The sequence below is a fragment of the Pinus tabuliformis genome, chromosome J, assembly GCF_031772625.1.
Source record: "Pinus tabuliformis cultivar Carrire ecotype Pingquan chromosome J, CPIR1, whole genome shotgun sequence".
In the NCBI taxonomy this organism is placed as follows: Eukaryota; Viridiplantae; Streptophyta; class Pinopsida; order Pinales; family Pinaceae; genus Pinus; species Pinus tabuliformis.
Window position 1 is genome coordinate 232800853 of NC_142295.1, and position 8143 is coordinate 232808995.

General features: G+C 35.4%; 1 pseudogene across 1 annotated transcript; it reads right to left on the minus strand.

Annotated features, from left to right (window-relative positions):
- Nucleotides 1–6081: 6081 nt before the first annotated feature.
- On the minus strand, nt 6082–7489 carry LOC149226591 (putative aquaporin PIP2-8; annotated as a pseudogene). Its single transcript, XR_016247061.1, has 4 exons — nt 7161–7489; nt 6760–7055; nt 6495–6635; nt 6082–6360 (listed from the first exon to the last, which is right to left on the minus strand). The product of XR_016247061.1 is annotated as a putative aquaporin PIP2-8 (transcript).
- Between the last annotated feature and the right edge of the window lie 654 nt (nt 7490–8143).

The following is an 8143-nucleotide window of genomic DNA, read 5'->3' on the forward strand; positions in this document are numbered from 1 at the left end:
TAAACTAAGCTAACTAATTACAAATCATACTTAACTCATCCTGGACCCCTATAATATAGGGAGAACATATACATGACTTCGGAAAGACTTCTAAATCTAAATTCCTAAGCTATTTAAGTTAGTTAAACTTAATTAACTATTTACAAGTTGCTATGAGAATATAATTCAGTTTTAATTCACAGTTTAATTCAAGGACAAATTAAATTGGAATTTCTTGTTGCCATTTCTCAACATATGTAAGTTTGGAAGTGTGACATTAGCGGTATTTGTATCTATACAAGGAATTGTGATTATATTGTTGACTTGACGTTGGTAAATTTCTTACTCTATGGTTGAGATAATTCTCACTGTGATTTGATAACCTTTGGTATGATGGGCCATATCAAACCCTCGTGAAGTTATTTTATCATACTGTCACCTGGTGTTATGATAACACCTCAGTGAATGTGATAGATCAATGACTGTGATCCTATAGGGTTCCATTCAATGGTAAATATGAGGTGTGGTGGTTATAGAGAAACCACCCCACCTCTTGGCGCTACATTCGCTTAGTGTGCCCTTCCTCTTAAGCATGGATCGATTTGAAAATGTAGAATGGTTTGCCTTTGTCGCAATTAGAACCACTCTATTATGGCGTCTTCTTTACTAATAGGTAAATAAGGTCAATTTTATTTTTTTATTTATTATTTTTTTTTTTTTTTGTATCCAATGCGAGAAAAGTCCTAATTTTATTCTTTTATGTATCATAGTGCTAGTTCAAGTTATCTATTGTTTCTTAAAAAAAACCCTTCAGCTATAATAAAGTTATAACTTTTCTTGCACTAGAGGGTTTCACGAGCAAATCAATCTCTGGAATAAGGTGAATTGAACCAAAGACGTCCTCACAGGTAAGTTGAGGGTCTCTCTACTATAGGTTGTTCTTTTGTTTACCCCTTTTTAGAGGAAGATGAACTAAGTGGAGAATTCTTACCCTTAGTGGCTCCGTGCATTCATTTGAGATTAAACAGGTTCCTAGGTAAGTCACTTTTTCATAGGCCCTTCAGTGGATTATTCTTAATTCTTGTTCTGAATACCTGTCTAATCCAGTTTTAATTTCATTGTTGGTTCATGTAGGTAAGGGCTGGGAGATGGCTTCCGGTTGGTGACTTTAACATTCACATTCAACCCCAGTTTTGCATTTACTAATGAGGTTCCTCTGCTGTATATAGGTGTGGCAATTTCAACCCATCCTAGGTTTTATGTTGTTTCTTCAATTTTCTTTAAATGTGGGGTTTTCAACCCACCTCGTATTAGGGTTTACCAAGCATTTTTATAATATAAATAGATTTATGAATACATTCTCACTATTTTTTTTTGAATCCTAATTAGGAATATATAGTGGCTTAAATGTCTTGGGTCTAGGTTTTTAAGTTGGCAACTCTCTATGACTTATTCATATTTTTGGATTGTCGATAGATCTCCATATCTGGAATCATCCATGTACTATTATTTCTGTGTGGCATTTAAGATGATAAGTTTTTTCGAGTTTCATGCGTACATTATATCAGTTGTTATAATTTTCTAGCCTTCGGGCCCTATCAAGGTTGTTGCCGTGGAAGTTACAATTTGTAATTTAAGAAAATAACATGATGGTTTCATTGATCAATATATTAATTCGATATGCTTAATTACTAGCATGATTTCTTTTCTATATATGTCTCCTTCCTTTTATTTTATGCATTAGGTACCTCCCTTACTGGAGAATATTTTTGTCTTGCAAAAAACTAAGTCGAGTTATTAATTCTTTTCCTGTACAGTTTCGTGGTTGCATGCTAGCTTGTTACTTTTCCAAAATGCATAAAGATAATTTTTGTTTCTCTACTTTCAGTTGTGGTTATTACTTATAGACTATTGAATACATATAAATATTTATTCTTATACATATAAATATTTATTCTTATACATTCTCATAGTCAGTCCTCACTGGAATGAGGGATTGTTTTTGGGCTACTATCACCTAGCTCGGCCCAAGAACTAACCCAACCTTCTTGAGACCGAGGTTTTCTAACAATTAATAGTTAGTCACTTTTATTTCAACATTGTTCATGAAAATTACATTTCCAATATATTTACAACTTCAAATTTAGGATCACACTTAACACATGTAAACAACAATTTATCATGTATGCAATATAGGTTAAATTCTTTTACACACAGTTTCTAGAGAACTCTATGATCCAAATAAAGGTCTTCCAACAAGACGATAACGATCACATCCTTTTGAAAAGAAAGAACACAATATTTATTATCTACATCACCAAGTTTGTCAATACTTGTCTGTTTTAGTGACTCTATTCACCTGCATAGTCACAAGGGAAGAAATCCTCCTCCTAACCAATGAGACTAGTCACTACTAAGTCTCCCCCCATGCCAGCTTCACAAGCGGTTTTGGTTAAAATAGAGACCTGCACAACTTCACTTTCAAGACTATCTGGTCCCAACCAAACTTAATCTAAAGTTCTCACTTCAAGCACAAAGCTTTACAGGGAATTTGAGTGACTAAATCAGTGCAAGAATCCCTCTTGTTAACAAACTCCTTACCAGAACCCTTCAATCCAGAATCTCTTCTCCATGTAGCCTCAAGTACGTCTAATCCTATTGGCATCCCCTTCTCTTCTTTCGAAAAAATTTGCTCACAAGAGCAATTTGGGCAGGGAAACGCCTTACCTGTGATTATCTCCAACCAACCAAAATATAAACTTCTTGAGCATCTCTTCCCAAGTAACTTTTATAATTAGCTACACATATTACTTAAATTTAACAAATTAACAAACATTTATATATATTCATACACATATTTACCTTTACAAAAATCATAATCAAAAAATTACCAACAATAATTAAATATTTACCATTTTTTACCAAAAATATTATAGAGCTACCCTTTCCTCCCAATATAGCCCTATATTGTATAAACATAGATGTAATTTTATCTTTATATATGTGATTAGTGTTTCGATATCCAAGCCCCTCAACAGTGCATCACTAAATATTTCACTCACGTCAAAATCTCACGGAGTTGGAGGGATTACAGAGGTTGAGGTAAGCCTCTCGGGTTACATTTACGGTGTTTCACAAACTCACATGTTGGTCATCCTAGCGTCAAGGATACACCACACATTGATGTAAACTTAGTACTAACTTATTAATTTTTTTGGGAGGTGGCTAATTTATGCTTCATAAACTCATGTTAAGTTTAAAATTAATATTTTTTTTTTCTTTTCCATATAAAAAAATAAATATAAAACTGATTGAAATATTTTATTTATGGTTAATAGTAAAATATTTTTTATTATTAATATATTTTTATTTTATTTATTTTATATAAATAAATAAATATAAAATTATATTATTTAATATAGAGATTCAAATATTTTACTCATGGTTAATAAAATATTTTTTATTATTAATATATTTTTATTTTAAATATCACATGTATATTTAATATAAAGTCAATTACAAATCATGTATATATCAATAGTATTATTTCTTCATTTTTTAAATACTAAATAAACTATATTTTTTTGTTACATTAAAAGATAAATTATTATTATTATTTTTTATTTTTATTATTTTATATTTTTATATAAAATTAAAATGCAAATTAAAATAACATCTCTTCCATATGGTTATATAGAGGGCTTCTATGTGCAAAGATAGATTGGCTAAACCATTAAGAAATAATAATATATTTCAATTTTGGTAAGGTGTTGATTACTTTGGGGTGGTCGCTCTGTTCATAGTAAAATGCACCTTGTTAAGCTATCAGCCATATCAAAGCCTAAAATCGATGGAGGCTGGGGTCTCCTTGACTTACGCTCATTCGGAAATGCTCTTCTTTGTAAATCTCTCCACTGTGGTATTTTCAGAGCCGGGCTGTGGAGCATGATCATTAAAGGAAAATACATGAAAGGCAGGTGCATTGACTTTTGGTACAGGAGGGGTTCGGTTGGCATTAGGCAAGGTTCGTCGATCTGGCAGAGTCTAAGGAAAATTCAGCCTTTCTTCCTGCAGTTTTTAAGCTGGAACCTCTCCTCGAGCACCATTATTCTCATTGGATTCGACTCCATCTCGTGCGCGCGGGGTATATCTTTTCCTCATCAGCTGGTTCTTTCTTTCCATAGGCAGGGTTTGTTTACTTGGGACAAGTTAATTAAGCAATGGAGGGGTTCTGTCCCGGTCTGGAAAGAAGCGGAGGACCTGTTCTTGCCGCCTCTACTGCGTCCGCTTTGGGATTCAACAAAAGCTTCTTTAGGCAGTTTAGGAGTACAGCGATCGGGCACTCATGATCACTTGGTATGGTGCTTAAAAGGATCCTTTCAATCTGCAAATGTGAAGCTCATTTATGCAGATCTTATTTCATCTTCAGCAAGAAGCTCTTCTCAGCTCTTTCCCTCCTGTTTCTGGAAGGCCTCTTGCCCCCTTAAAATGATCGTTTTCTCCTGGCTGCTATATTGGAATAAGAACCTCACGTGGGAAGTTCTACAGAGGAAAAATTGGCAGGGTCCGAGCAGATGTTCCATGTGCTTCAACGATGCGGAATCCAATTTGCACCTGTTCTTTCAATGCTCCTCGTCACTCCAAATCTGGTATGAATTGTCTTTACAGTTTGGTTTCCCTCACATGTCTTTCTCTTCTGTTCAGGAAGCTTTTATTTGGTGGAGTAGTCAGTCCTCTTCGATGAGATCGCTGTTCATTATTTCCTGCTGGTTCTTGTGGTTATGGCGGAATGCTCTTATCTTTCAACATTCCAAAGAGCCCATTCAGGTTATTATTCAGAAGATTCTGGCCTTCTATGATTCGTATGCTCGGTAGACTGACTTTCAGCTCCATGACTCCATGATGGTGTTTTCTGCTATGATGGTATCAGTCTATGTGTTTTATCCATTGCTTTTGGCTGTTGGTGTAATGATCCCTCTGTTTCCTTCTCCTTTAAGGAGGCTGTCTCCTTCTTCCAAAGTTCTGTAATCTGCTGCATTCTTCGTTATCTTGGGTCATATGTTATTTAGCTGGATCTGTTAGAGGCTTTCAGGATCAAATCTTTGGACTTTTTGGCTTTGGCCAATGGTCATCCTCTGCAAAACTGTCGGGAGTTTTGTCTTAACTCTCCCTTTTTGCCTTATGTTCTGTTATATGTCTTTTTATATCTATATATAAAAATATGGTGGTTTTTTTTCCTCTAAAAAAAAGTGTTGATTACTTAGTTTTTGTGGGGATTACTTCTTATTAAAAAAATGTTGAGAGTAGAAGTGAATCGTTAATTTGGTTTAGACATGTGAACTTATATTGTGCACTTATCCTATTAAAATTATTTGGAATTCCATTTGTAAATACTTGGATATAAATTTCATATACTTTTTAATTATCATATTAAAATTATTTGGAATTCCATTTGTTTTCTAAATACTTAGATATTTGCTTTATTGCTGGTTAGTAGGGGATATTTGCTTCATTGCGAGGCTTTAAGAAGTTTACGTAACACTTATAGCGACAGGATTATTTAATTTTATGTATGTTCACGCGGTAAGCAGCGATTTAATTTGGATTGATGTTAAGCGCGATTCTTGTCCGTTCCTTCTCAGTCATAGTAGTCAAAGATAAGCATTAATCCACATTTAAAATAGTGAAGCCTTAAACAGCACCAACTCAATATTCATAGCATGAAACTAAGTTGGCCAGAACTGATCAGAGTTAAATTTTCAAAGATAAACATTAATCCACAATTAAATTTAATAGAATGAAGCCTTAAGCAACACCAACACCAGCGCCAGCGCCATAGTATAAAACTAATCTAAAAAAACTGATCAGAGTTAAATTTAGTATTAAAAATAAGTATTAATCCACAATTACATTTATAGAATGAAACCTTAAACAACACCAACACACAATATTCATAGTTTGAAACTAATTTGACAACAAATGATTTGACCAGAAATCAATTAAAGAATGAAGCCATTAACGACGCAAACACTATGTTCATGGTATGAAACTCATTTTACAAGAAAGAGTTCGACTTGAGATCAGAGATTTGCGAGAGGGAGTTGTAAACAATACCAGCACGATATTCATGGCATTATTTATTATTTATATTCTTACTAAAGCTCCACACTGTAGACCTGACGATATAAACATCCACTTATTGTTGAACTGCAATGTGGGATAGTAAGAGAGGTCCTGTGAAGTTTTCATTCTACATTGCTCTGGTTGGGTGGCCACGCGACGATCCCGAGTTTTTCAGGCCAAACGACCCGCCCTTAGAATGTACTGGTGATACACCGCAGCAACCGCAGCTCCAATCAGTGGACCCACCCAGAATATCCACTGCCATACATTCAATCCATTAAACAATAAGTCAACATCAAATTCCATTTCTATCCATAGAAGTCTCCTTTTCGAGGTTATTTAGATCAGTAAAATGCAATGCTTCCAAACAGAGAATTATAGATAAATCTTACAAGGTCGTCCCATGATTTCTGATGGCCGTATATCACGGCGGGGCCAAAGCTCCTGGCAGGGTTGATGCCTGTGCCTGTGATGGGAATGGTTGCCAAATGGACCAAGAATACCGCTAACCCAATTGGAATCGGAGCCAAAACCTGCATTAACCAATTAGTCATATTAGTAATTTCCATCGGTGAATGAATATTTAATAACACCAAGGTTCATATATAGAAAGAGAGAGAGTTTGAAGGGCGGCAGAGTATGATTTGTGTTATGTACAGGGATGTGGGAGTGGCGGGCTTTGCGCTTGGGGTGTGCTGCAGAGAAGACGGTGTAAACCAAGACGAACGTGCCAATTATCTCCGCAAGAAGGGCAGTTCCCTTGGAATAACCGGAAGATACAGAGTTGGATCCGCCTCCGTTGGAGGCATATAAACTCCCCTGAATGCCCTTCACAAGGGCAGTTCCGCATAGGGCACCCAGGCATTGAGCTACAATGTACAATAGGGCGCGAGGAAGAGAGACCCTCCGGGCAAGAAACAGTGCAAACGTGACTGCCGGGTTGACGTGACCCCCTGCACACACGCATTGATGATTAACGTGATATTTCAGTATATTTACATGAAATATGGAATCAGATTATGATCAGGGCTGCCAAATATGCTTGGCTTCTTATATACCTGAAATTCTCGATATGCAGTATATGAGAACGTACATCATTCCTCCGAAAGCCGAGGCTTCTCCCAACAACCCCACTCCGCCACATCTACCCTTGGTTGCTTTGTTTTCAACAACAGTTGTGAGTGTTATGTAGAGGAAAAGCAGCGTAGCAACGAACTCAGCTATGGCGGCTCTGTAGAACGACCACAACTTCAATTCTAGCGAATCCAAAAGAGGGGCGGGGGCATGATCTTCATAATCCCTGCTCTGTTGTTCTCCGCCTTCTACTTCCATCGCTGCCATCCTGCTCTTCTCCTTAGGTTAACAGCAAAAACTGTACTGCTAATAATGGATACTCCACAGTGTGGATTCTACAGACGAAGGCCGCCGGTTAAATAGCAGTGAGGAGAGCTAACGTACCGTAGCCGTCACATGACTGTAGAGAATAAGCGAGCTGGATTTGCTGTAACAGTCGGGGGACCAGTCTCGAGTACCGCTCAGCTAAATTTCCCTACGTGAAGTAAAGAACACTGAACTTATGTCGCTTAGAGATTATATTATTTTGTAGAGCTGTATCAAGGCATCCTTAGCTTCTAAACTCATTTTAGAGATACAACAACATTTCGCAATCAAATATTAACATAGATTATCAATCAAACCTGTAATGAATCGAGTTCTTATTAAGATAGAAAAACTATTTATTTATTTATAAAAGGTTGATTATTTAATTATGTTTTCAAATTATTTTATTCTTCTCATGTTTTTTTTAAGGGTTTTCTAAATTTATGTTTTTTTATCTTTGTTTGCAAATTTTTTTTTATAATGAAACTTTTATTTTATTTTTCTCAAATCTAAAATAAAAATAATAAGTAAATAAAAAATCAAACATCATATTAGAAAAGAAAAAAACAAAATTATACCAATTTTATATATATAGAAAAACATAATTTAAGTTTTTGTTTTTGTTTTTAAATTACCACCCACCTTACTAAACAATAAAAAA